Source organism: Phalacrocorax carbo (genome assembly GCF_963921805.1).
Source record: "Phalacrocorax carbo chromosome W unlocalized genomic scaffold, bPhaCar2.1 SUPER_W_unloc_4, whole genome shotgun sequence".
Lineage (NCBI taxonomy): Eukaryota > Metazoa > Chordata > Aves > Suliformes > Phalacrocoracidae > Phalacrocorax > Phalacrocorax carbo.
This window is the reverse complement of record NW_026990255.1, coordinates 1,253,813-1,272,365: the sequence shown is the minus strand read 5'-3', so window position 1 is coordinate 1,272,365 and position 18,553 is coordinate 1,253,813. Positions and strand designations below refer to the sequence as shown.

Here is an 18,553-nt window from a genome sequence, read left to right as displayed (position 1 = left end):
GAGTCCTGAAATGTTTTGTAAAGATTTACATGAGATACCATTTTTATTGTTTTAGAACTACAATTTCAGAGTGTTTTTCCCAGAAAAGAAGAAATTTAAAATTTTCTTAAGAATGAAAGTTTAGATTTCTTTTCAGTTATAATAATATTTTTTAAATGAAAGGATTAGCCCTATCTACAGTGCTAAGGGTGCAGGAATAGTGGAAATCAGACAAGTCACATTTAAAGCCAGTTCAGGCAATTTGTGAAACAGAAATCTGCTTATGTTGAGGTATAGGTCTATGTTTATCCTTTCATGTTTTTACTGCTCTTGATATGAAAAATCTGTTGCAAAATCTCCAAACATAGAAATAAAAAAAGTTTTGTTAAGATTTACGATATACATAATATGCAACTCAACAGTAAAGTGGGAAAAAAATATGTGTAACTCCTTTCAAATTTATTCTTTTTTTCTTTATTCTTTTGAAGACAAACAACATGACATTGAAATCCCTTCTCCAATGCAGAAAGAAAAAGAGAAAAAGAAGAGGCCAATGTCCCAGATCAGTGGAGTAAAAAGCTGATGCACAGCTCCAGCTTGACTAATTCCATTATCCCCAGATTTGGAGTTAAAACAGACCAAGAAGATGTTCTTGTCAAGGTAGAGAATATTTAAATCCTTGAATTAAAATGGAGGGTGGACTTGTCAGTATTATTCCATCCTCTGCTTATAACCATCAATTTCAAGCTGTATCACCAAAGGCTGGTCTCTAAATAATATAAATCCAGTGAAATGGAAGAATAACAAATAAAATCAGAATCAGGCCATGAGGGTTAATTTCTGCATGAACAGGATTTCAGCAGGAATGTTTGCTGTCTGGAGATGGAATGTAAATCAACATTTGTATATGCATTAATAAAGCTGCTTATTCATAAATAATATCTGAGGAATTAATAGTAGACATACCATATACTATCAGAGGAATGAGAATATATAGCAGCCCTATGTCTTTTTGAAAATGCACAACTGTATATAGCATTAGAGCTAGCCCTGCAAGTCCTGTCTTAGGCTGTATCGTTTTATGTACATCAGTTGTGTTTTTGTTTTTAGTGACATTTCCTGTGATTTTCACACCATCAGCTGGTTGGCAATAATATAAAACTGACATAAAGTGATTATTCATTCAATTTTTGCATTTTGAAATATGTCTATCCTTACGTTTCCAGGAATCTCCCCCTTTATTTGAAGAGACTGTTTCTGAGAACCAGGGAGACAGCAGCAGAACCACAGAATCTCTCTCTGGAGGTTTCTTCCTCACTGAATTCTGCTGTCACTGAGCAGTGAGATAGCAAAGTGTGTCAGTTCAGTTCTTCAAGATACTGTAGCATTTTTCCCCCTGGAGCAATCCACTTAAAAGAGGCACTCTTTCCTGCTTAGTGAATTAAATTCTAGAAAGTTGGTAGCTGCAAATTCAAATATTGCAAGATTAGGAGCAGCAGCTTTCCCCCTTTCAGAGTTTAGCGTATAATTTTCACAGTGGCAAGGTCTGAATCTTCTTGAGTCTGCTGTTTGTAGCTGTTTCAATCAAACACCGCTGGAATGTGTGTGTTAGGTTTCAACATGTCTGTTGCTTGATTCTGTTCTAGGAACTAGAAGATGTGAACAAATGGGGCCTTCAGGTTTTCAGAGTAGCAGAATAATCTGGAAACAGACCTTTGACAGTCATCATGCACACCATTTTTCAGGCAAGTAGCAGTAGCCATACTGGTTTTTTGCTTGTCTTAGAGATTTTTCTGTGCTTTGTCATCTTAATTGTTTTTCTTTTCCTTTTCTAGGAACAGGACTTGTTAAAAACATTTAAAATTCCAGTAGACACTTTAATAACTTACTTGATGACCCTAGAAGACCATTACCATGCAGATGTGGCATATCACAATAACATACATGCTGCAGATGTTGTTCAGTCAACCCATGTCCTGCTATCAGCCCCAGCACTAGAGGTAAACTATGCTAAGGTGGGAAAGAGGCAGACATGAGAGAACAGGATATACTAAGACTCTTCTAAACTAAATGTTAAAAGATCTTAGTTTCTGCAGTATTTTTTAAAAGAAATCTTGACATTTCTTTCATGAATTGTGCTCTTTTAAAGATATTTTGTGAGGATCAAAGTTTATTTACATGTAAATATGCAGAAAATGTCATGTCTTTTTCTCTTAAATCATGGGTTTTTACTTGCAGATTTGTGCTGTCATTGTAATACAACGCATAACTTGTTTCCACCATCTCATTATTAATACTACATCCTGTTCTGTCATTATTTCCCATATAGGACTTTCACCATAGTTAGTGGAATTGCTTACAAAAGATAGTGATAAAATGGGATTCCCTCAATAGGGCCATGTGTTGGTTATTTTTTCCCTTGTTCATATTCATTCTCATCCTGAAAGGCTACTTTTGTGTTTGTTTCTCAGGCAGAGTGGAACATGTACTAAATTTTCACTGGAGTATCTAATTTATTTATAAATATTTCAAAATTATTTGGAAAACAATAGCATTTCATATGTTCTTTTCTGAGGAATTCTCTTGTTGAAAGTGATTAAATCTCTGATGTGAAAGGAAATGAAAGAAAGATAGAGATTGCTTTCCCCTTTTTAAGCACAATTCAGCCCTTAGTTTAGCAAGCATTGACATATCCCCGTAAATTGTTGGAAAAAGCAGATAAAGCAAGTAACTGAAATTTTAGTAGTTCAGAAGGCTATGCCCTCATTTTCAAGGGGGGCCCTGCATTTTTAGTATTTTTCATAATGACCAGTCTTTCATGTTACTGAATGCTTCTGCTTTACCTTCTGCTTAACAAGAGGGTTATAAGTGGACCTTAAGACTGTTGGCAGGTCTTGATCCTCAAAGACTAAGGAATTCTCTTGGGAAAGATTTTCTTTATCTCAAGAAGATCAGATTATGTTCTTCAATCACCACTAGCTTCACCAAATAGCTGTCAGTAACATTTTGGGTTTGTTTTTTTCCAGATCAACTGTTTTCCATGGCCTTGTTCTCAGCTGAGCTTTAGCCAGTAAAACAGCAATATCTGCCTGGTGCCACAGCTGACCTACACACTTCTGAGCAGTTCTTGATTAGTTATGAAAGCAATTATATAACATGGGTGTTTGTTGCAACAGGGGACTGGACTCAGTGACGCGCCAGGTCCCTTGCAATTCTCTGTTCCTATTTTCCTAATAATCTCATACAGAAGAAAAATCAGTAAATTTTAAGATGCCTTGTAGCCTGTCACCCTTTCCTTTAGCATCATTTAGGAGATGTGCATCTTTCAAATACAGGACAATGTGTTCATTGTGTAATGTAGACATGTCAGATGTAACATGATACCATGATACGTAGGAATCAGACTGAAATTTTTACCTTCAATTTGTGCTGTAGGTTAGAAGCCTAAATCTGTACTTAATGATCTAATAAAAGTGGATTTATTTACAGACTGAAGCTGAAAAAAACTTTTAGTTGTTACTGAATTTATTGATGGTGTCATTGTGAAGTAAGGATAGTTTTAGTTTGATGGCCAAACTTGAAATATTTATTAAATTCTATGTAATTGACAATTTTACAAAAGGTTATGATAGTCTATGTGTAAAATCTCTTAAGATCCCTGATATATTCCAAATGTGTTTTGCTTGTTCAATTCTAGATTCAAAATAGAGTCCTTCTTATTGAAAACATTTTTCATTGATTAGTGATTGTCATTTCTGTTTCATGATTTTCTAGGCAGTGTTTACTGATTTGGAGATTCTTGCAGCAATTTTTGCCAGTGCAATACATGATGTAGATCATCCTGGGGTTTCAAACCAGTTTCTTATCAGCACAAGTAAGCTTGATGTTCAGTGTTTTTCTCAAAAATTTGCTGCAAGATCTGCACATAGCACCTGAAAAATACACAGTTCATTATTTGTTTGCTTTTATCTGTACCTTTTCTCAGTAAATGGATAGGTGTTTGTATTTTTAACTGAATATCATTTTGCATTGCTTGTAATTTTAGAAATAATATACATAGTACCCTCTAGCAAAAATTACTAAGACATGAACTATAATCCTAGTATTGTTTCCATGTGCTGGATGTGGTCTCTTTTCTGGAAGTTAGTTGGTTTACATTAAATAAATAAAGTTGTAGGAGAAAAATGATGGAAGATTAAATAAAATATCAAAAAAAAGGAAGACAACAGTTTCTGTGTTTATATTGGAAGCATATGGTATGACCAAGGATAGCCATACATTTTTAAGAAATTTAGAAAACAATTTTATTTTTAGCAGACTGGCAGGCCCATCTCTGTCTCTCCCTGGCTGCTGTACTTGTTTTCTGATCTCTGCATACTCATGCCTCTAGGACTGAATTTTTTTCAGCCTGTCCCTGCAGGCTATGGCAAACCTCTTCTCTTTTTTTTGTGAGTCTCTTGCTGGCACTCCATGTGTGGAGGAAAAAGCCCTAATGAAATGAGACCCTAATGCCATCTCTGAAGTTGAAACCAGGGTACCTTTTCTGCATTCCTCAAGGCTGTTCTCTGCAGCATTGCATGAACCACTTCCCCCTCTTTAATCTTTGTCGTGGTTCAGCCTCAGCTGGCAACTGAACACCACGCAGCCGCTCGCTCACCTCCCCCCCCACCCCTGTGGGATGGGGAAGAGAATCGGACGAGCAAAAGAACTTGTGGGTTGAGATAAGCACAGTTTAATAACTACAATAGAATGATGATGATAAATGATTATGATAATAATGACAGTAATGTTAATATAATAAAAGGGAAAAGGAAGGAAAGGGAAAACAGGGAACAAAAACGCAGAAACACGAACGATACAACCGCTCACCACCCGCCGACCGACTGACGCTGCCCGTCCCCGAGCCGCGATTGCTCCCTCCCTCCCCCGGCCAGCCCCTCCCAGGTAGCATACTGGGCATGACGTTACATGATATGGAATATCCCTTTAGTCAGTTTGAATCCACTCTCTTAGCTGTGCCCCCTCCCCTCCCGGCTTCTTGTGCACCCAGCAGAGCATGGGAGGCTAGACATGTCCTTGACTAGTATAAGCGCTGCCCAGCAACAGCCTAAACATCTGTGTGTTATCTCAACAGGTTTTTTTCCATGCTAATTCCAAAGCACAGCACTATACCAGCTAGAGTGAAGAAAATTAACTCTATCCCAGCTGAAACCATGACAGTATCCACCCCTTATTCCATATCATTGACATCATGCTCAGGTCCCATACTATTCAGTAGAACTTCAATAATCCTTATCCATCTTCTCATCCTTTAACAATATATGTATATATATATATATACAGATTTTCATTTATCATTCCACTAGTTTATGGAACACCCCCGTAGAATGCCTGTGAAATGTCCATTGAGTTCATTTAGTCCATGACTTTGGATTTCATCTCTTGTAAGGGTCCTTCAGAGAGGCGGTGTGCGTGGGGTCAGATTGTTGCATGTCAGTCCTTGTTCCATCACCGCTGCACTGGTAGTTCTTGTTCTCTCACTGCTGCACTTGCTCGGTTCCATTGAAAGTTCATTTGCTATTATTATTAATTGGGAGATTCCCACCATGATAACATTCCACTGATGCAACCATAGTAGTGATGACATACAACATCATATTACAATTAACAGCATATTATTCAGTTCATTGGCTGTTTTCACCCAAAATTAAATCCCCCTGGGGTACACACCGAACTCCTCCATCCTCCCGCATCACCCACCAAGTGCACCCAGGTCCTTGAGCAAACGCAATCCCACGAGTGGGCTTGCCTCTGCTGGAAGCAGGAATAACCCAGACTGTCTTGCCCAGCATATTTTTTATGTGCACTACAGGGACTCTATCCCCTTCCACAGTACGTAAGGATTCTGACTGGGCAGGGCCAGCTCGCCTGGCAGATCCCCTTGTGTTGACTAACCAGGTGGCTTTTGCTAAATGTGTATCCCAGTGTTTAAATGTTCCAACCCCCATTGCTCTCAGTGTCATCTTTAATAGTCCATTGTATCTTTCGATTTTCCCAGAGGCTGGTGCGTGATAGGGGATGTGATACACCCACTCAATGCCATGCTCTTTGGCCCAGGTGTCTATAAGGTTATTTCGGAAATGAGTCCCATTATCTGACTCAATTCTCTCTGGGGTGCCATGTCGCCACAGGACTTGTTTTTCGAGACCCAGGATAGTGTTCCGGGCAGTGGCGTGGGGGACAGGATATGTTTCCAGCCAGCCGGTGGTTGCTTCTACCATGGTGAGAACATGGCGCTTGCCTTGGCGGGTCTGTGGGAGTGTGATATAGTCAATTTGCCAGGCCTCCCCATATTTAGATTTCAGCCATCGTCCCCCATACCACAGAGGCTTTACCCGCTTCGCTTGCTTGATTGCAGCACATGTTTCACATTCGTGGATAACCTGCGCAATAACGTCCATGGTCAAGTCCACCCCTCGATCACGAGCCCACCTGTATGTGGCATCTCTCCCTTGATGGCCTGAGGTGTCATGGGCCCACCGAGCTAGAAATAGTTCACCCTTATGTTGCCAGTCCAGATCCACCTCAGCCACTTCAATCTTGGCAGCCTGATCTACCTGCTGGTTGTTTCGATGTTCTTCAGTGGCCCGACTCTTGGGGACGTGAGCATCCACATGCCATACCTTTACAACCAGGTTCTCTACCCGGGCAGCAATATCTTGCCACAGTGCAGCAGCCCAGATGGGTTTGCCTCTGCGCTGCCAGTTGCTTTGCTTCCACTGCTGTAGCCAGCCCCACAGGGCATTTGCCACCATCCAGGAGTCAGTATAGAGATAGAGCACTGGCCACTTTTCCCGTTCAGCGATGTCTAATGCCAGCTGGATGGCCTTTACTTCTGCAAACTGGCTCGATTCACCTTCTCCTTCAGCAGTTTCTGCTACTTGTCGTGTAGGACTCCATACAGCAGCCTTCCATCTCCGGTGCTTTCCCACAAGGCGACAGGACCCATCAGTGAACAGGGCATATTGCTTCTCATCTTCTGGCAGTGTGTTATACAGTGGGGCTTCTTCAGCACGTGTCACCTCCTCCTCTGGTGATATTCCAAAGTCTTTGCCTTCTGGCCAGTCCATAATCACTTCCAAGATTCCTGGGCGACTGGGGTTTCCTACTCGAGCCCGCTGGGTGATCAGTGCAACCCATTTACTCCACGTAGCATCAGTTGCATGGTGTGTAGAGGGGATGTTTCCTTTGAACATCCAGCCCAGCACTGGCAGTCGGGGTGCCAGGAGCAGCTGTGCCTCAGTACCAACCACTTCTGAAGCAGCTCAAACCCCTTCATATGCTGCCAATATCTCTTTTTCAGTTGGGGTATAGCGGGCTTCGGACCCTCTGTATCCCTGACTCCAAAACCCTAGGGGTCGACCTTGGGTCTCCCCTGGTGCTTTCTGCCAGAGGCTCCAGGTAGGGCCATTCTCCCCGGCTGCGGTGTAGAGCACATTTTTTACATCTTGTCCTCCCGGACTGGCCCAAGAGCTACTGCATGAACTATTTCCCGTTTAATCTGTTCAAAGGCTTGTTGTTGTTCAGGGCCCCATTTGAAATCATTCTTCTTCCGGGTCACTTGATAGAGAGGGCTTACGATCAGGCTGTAGTGTGGAATATGCATTCTCCAAAAACCCACAACGCCCAAAAAAGCTTGTGTTTCCTTTTTGCTGGTTGGTGGAGACATGGCTGTTATTTTGTTGATCACATCCATGGGGATCTGACGACGACCATCTTGCCATTTTATTCCCAAGAACTGGATTTCTCGTGCAGGTCCCTTAACTTTACTTTGTTTTATGGCGAAACCAGCTTTCAGGAGGATTTGAACTATTTTCTTCCCTTTCTCAAAAACTTCTTCTGCTGTATTGCCCCACACGATGATGTCATCAATGTATTGTAGGTGTTCGGGAGCTCCACCTTGTTCCAAAGCATTATGGATCAGTCCATGGCAAATGGTAGGACTGTGTTTCCACCCCTGGGGCAGTCGATTCCAGGTGTACTGGACCCCCCTCCAAGTAAAAGCGAACTGTGGCCTGCACTCTGCTGCCAGAGGGATTGAGAAGAATGCATTAGCTATATCAATTGTGGCATACCACTTGGCTGCCTTGGACTCCAGTTCATATTGAAGTTGTAGTATGTCTGGCACAGCAGCACTCAATGGTGGAGTGACTTCATTCAGGCCACGATAGTCTACTGTTAGCCTCCACTCTCATTAGACTTCCGCACTGGCCATATTGGACTGTTAAAGGGTGAGTGGGTCTTACTGATGACTCCTTGGCTCCTCAGTTGGTGAATGAGTTTATGGATGGGGATCAGAGAGTCTCTGTTGGTGCGATATTGCCGTCGGTGCACTGTTGTGGTGGCGATCGGCACCTGTTGTTCTTTGACCTTCAGCAACCCCACAACAGAAGGGTCCTTCGAGAGGCCAGGCAAGGTAGACAGCTGTTTCGTTTCCTCCGTCTCCAAGGCAGCTACACCAAAAGCCCACTTGTAACCTTTTGGGTCCTTGAAATACCCTCTCCTGAGATAGTCTATGCCAAGGATGCACGGAGCCTCTGGGCCAGTCACAATGGGGTGCTTCTGCCACTCATTGCCAGTTAGGCTCACTTCGGCCTCCAATACAGTTAGCTCTTGGGATCCCCCTGTCACTCCAGCAATGCTGATGGGTTCTGCCCCTATATAGTTTGATGGCATTAGGGTGCACTGTGCACCAGTGTCCACTAAAGCTCTATATTCCTGTGGGTCAGATGTGCCAGGCCATCGGATCCACACAGTCCAGTAAACCCGGTTATCCCTTTCCTCCACCTGGCTGGAGGCAGGGCCCCCCTAGTCCTGATCATAGTATTCATCACTCACTTCCGGTAGATATGAATCACGGGTGTCTCTGTTAAGATCAGTCAGGCCATCAGCACTTCTGCTCCTCTGTCTGGAGAATTGATTGCGGGAAACTGGGGCAGCAGCTCTCCTGGAGAAACTCCCCTGAGTAATTGTTCTCCCTTGCAGCTCACGTACCCGCGCCTCTAAGGCTGAGGTAGGTTTTCCATCCCACTTCTTCATGTCCTCTCCGTGATCACACAGGTAAAACCATAGGGTGCCCCGTCGTGTGTATCCCTTCTCTTGAGCCAAGGGACGATTACTCCTAATGGCTGAGATACTGGTCCGTACTGGTGGGGAGTAGGACATATCTTCTTTGAGTTGTTGGACCTCTCGGGACAGTTTCTCAACAGCAGAGACGAGCGAGGAAGAGAGATTCGCTTCATATTCCCGGAGTCTATCAATCAACTCAGCCACCGTTGGTGTCTCGTCATCTTTCCAGGACATCACTGCCAATGAGTTTGCATACGAGGATGGTGCGCTCCGTACAAACTTCCGCCACATGGGTCGTGTGCACTCCGCTTCATCTGGATCTTTGGAGGACCGTTGATCGTCCAGGTCACCATAAACCACCTCAAGCACGGCTAATTCCCTTAGATGCTGAACGCCTTTCTCTATGGTTGTCCATTTTCCTAGGCGAAATACAATATCTTCCTTGAAGGGATACCTCTCTCTCACCGCGGCCAGGAGCCGCCTCCAGAGGCTGAGGGCTTGTGTTCCTTTTCCAATTGCTTTATCAATGCCCCCTTCCCTAGAGAGGGATCCCAGTTGTTTGGCTTCCTTCCCCTCTAATTCCAAACTACTGGCCCCATTATCCCAGCATCGGAGCAGCCAGGTGATAACGTGCTCACCTGAATGACGCCCGAAATCTTTCCGTATATCCCGCAACTCACTCAAGGATAGAGATCGGGTAGTTTCCGTTTCTTGTACACATGGTTCCTCCTCCTCCTCCTCTTCTCGTGATGGCCCTGGTTCATCGTAATCTCTTTCTAAACGAGTTGACTTTCTCTTCCATGATTTCTTCTTGCGTATAGGGGCGACTGATACTGGCACAGGTTGGTCCTCTGGTTCAGCTGCACCGCTTGGCACTGGGGTTTGAGTAGCTGCAGTGCCTGTCGTGGGGGTTTGAGTGGCCGCCATGCTCATCACCAGGGTTGGAGCAGCTGCAGTATCTGTCGCGACGGGTTGGGTGGCCGCAGTGCTTGTCACCGGGGTTGGAGTAGCTGCATTCTCTGTCACGGCAGGTTGGGTGGCCGCCGTGCTCATCACCAGGGTTGGAGCAGCTGCATTCTCTGTCACGGCGGGTTGGGTGGCCGCCGTGCTCATCACCAGGGTTGGAGTAGCTGCAGTCTCTGTCGCAGCGGGTTGGGTGGCCGCAGTGCTTGTCACTGGGGTTGGAGTAGCTGCCGTCTCTGTCGCGGCGGGTTGGGTGGCCGCAGTGTTTGTCACCGGGGTTGGAGTAACTGCAGTCTCTGTCGCGGCGGGTTGGGTGGCCGCAGTGCTTGTCGCTGGGGTTGGAGTAGCTGCAGTGTCTGTCGTGAGGGTTTGGGTGGCCGCAGTGCTTGTCACAGGGGTCGGAGTAGTTCCCTTCTCTTTCCCTTGGGGGTACTGAATAGTGTTAAATAGGGCTCGATAGGCATAAGCCAGACCCCAGCACATGGCAGTGATCTGTATCTCTCTGGAATTGCCAGGGTGACAACATATTTCCTCCAAATGTTCTACTAATTTTTCAGGATTCTGCACTTGTTCAGGGGTGAAGTCCCACACCACAGGGGGTGCCCACCGCCTTAGGCATTTGCCCATACTTTCCCACATACCCTGCCACGCATAGCTATCGAGCCTTGGGACAGATCTCTGGATTATATTCTTAACTCGCTTACTAACCTTAGACAGATCTGATACCACCTGCCAAAGCAATATCAACAGATGTATCTTAACTACCCAAGGATGTTCAAGATACTGAAAAGTTGTTGTAATGAGGGAGGAGACATTACATAAGATATTAGCTACGGTGCCATTCTGCATTTCCTCCATAAAAAACTCCTCAGAGGAGGAGGTATAATTGCTAATTGCCTCCATGAGGTGGTAGCTGTAGTACAGTAACGGCTTCCATGCAAAACCTAAATAACTGATAACAGTCAAGGCCAGTGTTTTAATAACAAGTCTCCTAGGCAAAATATCTCTAATCACTGCAGAGCACAGCCAACTGACAGAACCAACAGCAAGTTTTAACATGTACTTTACAATCAGCATGGTAAAGACTGGACAAACTAATACTGCGAGCAGATGAATCAATGCTGTGACCAGCAACTGTTATTATCTCAAACCCTTCTCGCCCCACGTTGGGCGCCAAAAATAGACTGTCGTGGTTCAGCCTCAGCTGGCAACTGAACACCACGCAGCCGCTCGCTCACCTCCCCCCCCACCCCTGTGGGATGGGGAAGAGAATCGGACGAGCAAAAGAACTTGTGGGTTGAGATAAGCACAGTTTAATAACTACAATAGAATGATGATGATAAATGATTATGATAATAATGACAGTAATGTTAATATAATAAAAGGGAAAAGGAAGGAAAGGGAAAACAGGGAACAAAAACGCAGAAACACGAACGATACAACCGCTCACCACCCGCCGACCGACCGACGCTGCCCGTCCCCGAGCCGCGATTGCTCCCTCCCTCCCCTGGCCAGCCCCTCCCAGGTAGCATACTGGGCATGACGTTACATGATATGGAATATCCCTTTGGTCAGTTTGAATCCACTCTCTTAGCTGTGCCCCCTCCCCTCCCGGCTTCTTGTGCACCCAGCAGAGCATGGGAGGCTAGATAGGTCCTTGACTAGTATAAGCGCTGCCCAGCAACAGCCTAAACATCTGTGTGTTATCTCAACAGGTTTTTTTCCATGCTAATTCCAAAGCACAGCACTATACCAGCTAGAGTGAAGAAAATTAACTCTATCCCAGCTGAAACCATGACAATCTTCTACTAAAAGAAAAAACACTGTTAGCTTTGTTGAACCTGATCATGACACATTTACTGAATGGCTTGTTGCCCCAATGTAACCTGCTTTGATTTCAGTGATGTATGTTACTATTATAAGTGGGTAGCAGATTGTAAGTCAGTGCAAGTTCTGTCATATGATGTTATTTCTTTTGCCATCTGACGACTTCTCCTTTTACAATAACTGACCCAGAAGTACAAAAGTTGAAATAATACTAAGAATCCAAGTACATAAGAAGAAAAAGCTACAAAAATGGAAACATACCTAGGGTTGCATATTTGACCCATCTGGTTGCACATTTATAGATGCTGTCATTCCTGCACTTGGGTGAATTTATTGCACTGGTGATAAAATAATATGACCCCACATCAGCAGTATAGTTTGAAGAAGGAAGGTCCCATTCTTAGTCATTGCTGCTGTATGTTCAAATAAGACCTCCACTTCGGTATAGCCTGCATCTAATTTTTTTTGCCTTAATGGCCTGAGGACCACCCATAGTGAAATTTAATCTGATGACTCATCTGCAAGGAGGAATATTGGGACTGACTCTAGATTTCTGGTGCTGTATTAGTAACCAGTACAGTTCAGCAGTGTGGTATAGGAAGAGGACGAATCAAGCTTTGTGCACAAAACAGTGTGTAATACCCAAATTCTTAAGAGCAGGCATATGTAAGTAAGGTTTTTATTTGTTTGTTTAATCAGAAAATGAATAGCAGGATATATTGGTGGCTCTGAGGTGCTATGGGGAAACCACTGAGTTGTTCACGTTTAAGCAGAATGACTGGCTAGTTGAAGGGACCAGTAGTGACACATAAAGCTTTTGCTTTTAGGCAGACAGCTGAAATTCAGCTAAGTTTGGAGTGATTATTATGCTGCTTATTTAGTGGCTTAGAAGAAATATCTTGTTCTTCTCAATTTAGCTTTTGATAGAGAACCAGCACACATGTCAATCAACTAACATCACTAATTGGAACTACTGTTGCCAAGCTGAAAAGAGACAAAGGGATTTTATCCCTTCTGAGTTATGTGTACAAAGAAGAAACTGTAGGGACAGAGACAAAGACCATCTAATTTAGATTTATTTAGCTACCTAATACCCATCATTTTCAATGAGAGCTTAAGAATCAATGCTCACGTGACTTGTACAAAAGTCACATGTGAAGTCTCTTGAATCCCAGATTTTCCTAACCCCTAGATCATTTGCTTCCATCTAGTTTTATGTTTTCCAATGAACCTTACAATGTATTAACATTTCACTAAGAAATATAAGAATACATTTTTAAAAGCATAAGAGACTTATAGTTACTTAAAGTATGTACATATTTGCCATATTTCAGCTTATTCTTTATAATTACTCATGTGTTATTTCTGAATATTGTATCCCTATTTCAGGTTTGTTTATTTCTGTCTATTTACACAGTTGTCTAAAAATCTGATCCCTCTTCAATGCTATTAAAGAACAAACAAATATGGATTGTGTTAGCATCAGAGGAGATGCTTATTTGATCATTGTACCTCTGTCCTTCCAGACAAATACTCTTGAAGCTTATAATGTGTTACAGAGATTACCAAGGGGGAACTTTCTTCCATTTCCATCTCCATTACAAAGTTGAGCGCATTTTAGCTCTGTCTGTAGATCCAGCCCTTCCAAAGTAGTTTGGCAATGTTGAGTGTTTTGCAGTTGGGGTTCATCAGAAGGCTGTTTGAAAGGAAAATAAACTAGTGCCTATTGTCTTTGTAAAAAAAATAAGTAGAAACGTAGAATCATATACTCATAGGATGGTATAGTGGCAAGCTTTATAAATGTTCTGTGAAAGATGAAAGAGAGATTATTTGACAAACTTGCTTTCTTTTTCTTTATGTTATTATGGTTTTGCTGCCATTAGGATAAGGAAAGGTAGAGGAAGGGTTTCCTGATTCACAAGATTGGTGTATTCAAGACAGGAGAGGAAAACAGCAGGAGAATGCATAATGAGGCTAATGAAATCTGAAGAACAGGGCTTTTATAGGCACCCCATTGAGCTAGAGGGATTTTAAAACAAAGCTGCTGTAAAAGAAGATAAAGAGGACAAAGAATAGAATAGACTTACATATGGTTAGATTTAGGATAGAACAGCTGTAATAATTAGAAATTAATATCAGCACATGGCAAGTGTGACTGCATAAAAAGTATTCATTTTTGACGACAGATTTATTTGCAAGCTGTGTCTTAAAATATATGCAAGCTGATTGTGCAGTATGCCCAGGTAGAAACTGAAGCTGTACAGAAAATTGTAACTGCTTTTATTTGTCAAAGCTGGCTCTTCAGTGGGCCTAAGCAGACAAATGCAGACCTTGTGTGTGTGCCTTAGTATAGTCATTGCTAGGAAGGTGTATATTATTCTCACAGCCATATGGAGTGACTGAGTTAAGAATACTTTTGTTAAAGAAGGCAGCATTACAGCATAAGGCATTGATCGCGCTCAAGTATGAGGCGGTAGGCAAGGCCACTGCTTGCATTTTCAAGCCACATGACCTTCCAAGAAAAAGACCAGAAGCATAACTGTTACCATCCAACCAGCCTCATCTCAAAACCTTCTATTGTCATGGACTAATGACTGCTAGGCCTAATTGGCTAGGCATCTGAATGCCTTAGCTAACTGCAGAAGGACATGGTTTGAAAACTAAGATGTGTGCTCTCTGTCTGACCTGCAATAAAGCCTCAGCTGTGTATTCCCAGGTCTGAGTACTAGATAGGTGCAACTTGACTTAAACAGTTGAATTTTAGTACTGATGGGAGGGAGGGATGAGAAGAGAAAACATCAGTGTGTGTTTTAGTTTAGGTGTGTTTATGCATATATTTTCCATGTTACCTCATGCAGATATGAAAATGTATTCTGAAAAATACCTTACTTGTATTTTTTCTAACTTGCCACTCCAGGTATGTGTACACGCTTCACTGCAGAGCTGTTTTTTATTTTCCTCAGCATACTTTGCCTTGATTTGTTAAATTAATTTTGTAACTTTTAATAGTGTGTGAACTACAGCAACTCTGTTTCTAAAAGTTCATCTGCAAATCTTGTTATGAATGTAACTAATTTGAATATCATAAGGGATTTGGTAGAAGCATGGGCTTTATTAATGTTCTGCCCTGTGACTTATTGCAGATTCTGAACTCGCCTTGATGTACAATGACTCATCAGTACTGGAGAATCATCACTTAGCTGTGGGCTTCAAGCTGCTGCAGGAAGAAAATTGTGACATTTTCCAGAATTTGACCAAAAAACAGAGGCAATCATTGAGGAAAATAGTCATTGACATTGTGAGTTCTGCTTGACAGTCCCTCTTCCATAGTGCTAGCAAATTGAATAATAAAGCACAGAAATGTTTTATGATAAATTACATGTCATCAGACCCATAACCAATGAAGTAAAAGTTTGAAGTTTTATTGTGTACTTTCCCAAAAAGAATAGTGGGTTCTTTTCAGTTTCAATATCCATCTATACATTTTTGGAAAGTATGCAATCCTCCTTCAAGCTGTTTTCATACTGACGTGTATGTCATTTCACCAACACAGTTAGAAATTTGCTACTGATTTGATGATGAGGTTAGGCTAATCAGATCTTTCTGAACAATTATTTTGTTGTATTCTTAAACTAATCAAAAAGAAAACTTATTATTTTGGACACTGATGACATACAGGACTCAGACTTTTATAATGTATTCAGATACAGAAGTTATAGGCTCCTCCAGAACTGTTTATTTCTGTGTTCAAAGATTGTTTTAAAATCGGTACACTAATTTACATAGTAGCCTTTTATTCATTTGTTTCTTTCAAGGTACTTGCAAAAGACATGTCTAAGCATATGAATCTATTGGCTGATTTAAAAACTATGGTTGAAACCAAAAAAGTGACAAGTTCTGATGTCCTACTTCTTGATAACTATTCAGACAGAATTCAGGTAAGAAAATTCATCCACAATGGTCACTTGTATTGACTTACAGCCTTAATAGCATTGGCCTGCCCATTTTCCAGTATGGGTTAGATCAGCTTTCCATTCTCACACCATGACTCACTCCCTTCCCTCTTCTCTGTAATGTTTCCTAACTGTGACATATTCTGTTAGGTACTGAGTGACTCTCTGAGAGATTAATGGGGTGGTAAAGTACTTCTGGACTGAATGCAGCTTTAGCCTTCCCTTCAAATTGTCAGCACCTGATTGGTCTTTCTGTCAAACATTTTCTGTCTCTTATACATGCAGAAGCAAGGTAATTCATGGCTATTACTGCAAGTGTGAAAAACACCAAGCACAAGTTTTTGCTGTTTAGAATAAATCTTGCGCTGTGTGTATTTTCAAGATTCTGTTTCATAGCCACCAAAAGTGTAAGTTGAAAAGGAGCTGTTTTTCTCCAGTGTAATAACACCGCAGTTGTTTAATCTATTTTAGGTTCTTCAGAATATGGTGCACTATGCAGATCTAAGCAATCCAACCAAGTCACTCCATCTCTACCATCAGTGGACAGACATAATAATGGAGGAATTTTTCCATCAAGGAGATTGGGAAAGAGAGGGGAATGGAGATAAGTCCCATGTGTGATAAGCACAATGCATCTGTAGAAAAATCACAGGTAATTGATTTGAGTAGGCAGTTAAATAAAACAGTATGACATTTTAACAGCAAAGGGTGGTCCATAGCCATTCTTTGTTTTGATGAATTTCCAAATGCACTATTTCCTTTATTTCCTCCTAGTTAATTAATTCAGCTCCTGAGTAGTAGTGAGGGGAGCTGAGATTCTTACTGTGAAAACATAGCACATGGCAGTGTGTTTGCTGAAGGGATTCCAACACTGTAGTGATCTGCAATGAAGCACATGCTTCACAAGAGAGTATTGTATAGCTGCTCATTAGGGTTTCCTTCAGAAGCAGAATTAAATATAAAGCAGCTGTTTGGCTCACTAGATGCTTTGGAGTTTTTTTGGAATGAATAGTTGATTTGAAAACAAATCCTTACAAGTCCTTATCCAATATCCTGAATTAGACTTTTGAAAGGTAAAAGACCCTATTTACAACATAGAACAGCATGGCTTCCTTTCAGCCACCTGTCGTGGTTTAGCCGGCAGCTCAGCCCCACACAGTCGCTCGCTCACTCCCCCACCGGTAGATGGGGGAGAGAATCAGAAGGGAAACGCTCGTGGGTTGGGATAAGAACAGTTTAATAATTAAAATTAAAAGAAACAACAACAGAAATGCAATGGAAAGGAGAACAACAAGAGGCGCAAAGCCCCGGGGGAGGGGGGAAGGGAGGGGAGGGGAGGGGGGGAACGAACCGCCGAAACAAACCGCAGGCGACGCAGCCGCTCGCCACCCGCCTCCACACCGCTCCTGAGCCACCAACTGCCCCCCCCCCCCCCCCCCCCCCCAATATACTGGTCATGGTGTCACATGGTATGGAATGAACATGCCATTGGCCAGTCGGGGTCAGCCGTCCCCACCATGGCCCTGCCCCTCCCAGCCCCCCCCCGCCACACAGCAGAGCTCGGGAAGCTGGAAAGGTAGCCGATCCCCACAGTGAGGAGAATTAACCCCTTCTCAGCCAAAACCAGCACACCACCTTAAGGGTAGCATGTCGTGTCTCTTACTAGTGTTATCTTTCTCAGACATTGCATGACTTATAGGCATAGTTGTTTATTTCTTTATGAATAAGAGCTCATCCTAATTTTGTATTACTTGAAACAGGTGGGGTTTATAGACTACATTGTTCATCCTCTGTGGGAGACATGGGTAGATCTTGTTCACCTGGATGCCCAGGATATCTTAGATACACTGGAGGACAATCGAGAATGGTACCAGAGCACAATCCCTCAAAGTCCCTCTCCTGCATCTGATGACCAGGAAGAGGGTAGGCAGGGCCAAACTGAAAAATTCCATTTTGAACTAACAGTTGAGGAAGACGGTGAGTCAGACACCAAAAAGTACAGTGGAAGTCAAGTAGAAGATGACACCAGCTGCAGTGACTCCAAGACTCTTTGCACCCAGGATTCAGAATCCACTGAAATTCCTTTTGATGAGCAAGTAGGGGAAGAAGTGGAGAACCAGACAGAACCTTGTGTGGCAGAAGATCATTCTCCTGACATGTAGCAATGAAGACGCAGTCTCTCTCTTTTGCCCTCTCCCTTTCTTTTCCTCTTTCTCTCTGTTTTTGTTTGTTGTTGTTTGTTTTCTTTTTTTTTAATTAGGTAATGGTTTCCAAAGTGTATGTCATATGCTAAAACCATGGTCACAACTCACTGTCACCTGCCAGGACATTTGTCAATCAAAATTGACCTTGATGACTCAGTTTGGCACTCAGGAATATTGTAACCAGAATTTTTGCCTCCATGGCATCATAAAGTGGGGGGAGAACATCCATAAACTACATTTTAATAAGCTCTCCATTTGGCAGATATTAAATAAAGCAAATGTTTTCAGAGGAGTACCACCTGCCAACTGAATGCTGGTATGCTTTGATAGTTTTTAAATTAATTTTATTTCACAAGCAAAGCATTGGATAATGTTCATCATCTGAGAAAACAGACAGAAAATAAACTGAGGTTCCTACTGGAAAACAAATGCACATAAATGATGGGACACAACATGAATCTGTTACCAATAGGAAGATGAGCTGTGGAAATCACATAA

At 42.5% G+C, this 18,553-nt stretch overlaps 1 pseudogene; it reads left to right on the top strand.

The window, feature by feature from the left end:
- The first annotated feature begins 418 nt into the window (after positions 1-418).
- On the top strand, positions 419-18,310 carry LOC135310879 (3',5'-cyclic-AMP phosphodiesterase 4D-like; annotated as a pseudogene).
- The last annotated feature ends 243 nt before the right edge of the window (positions 18,311-18,553 follow it).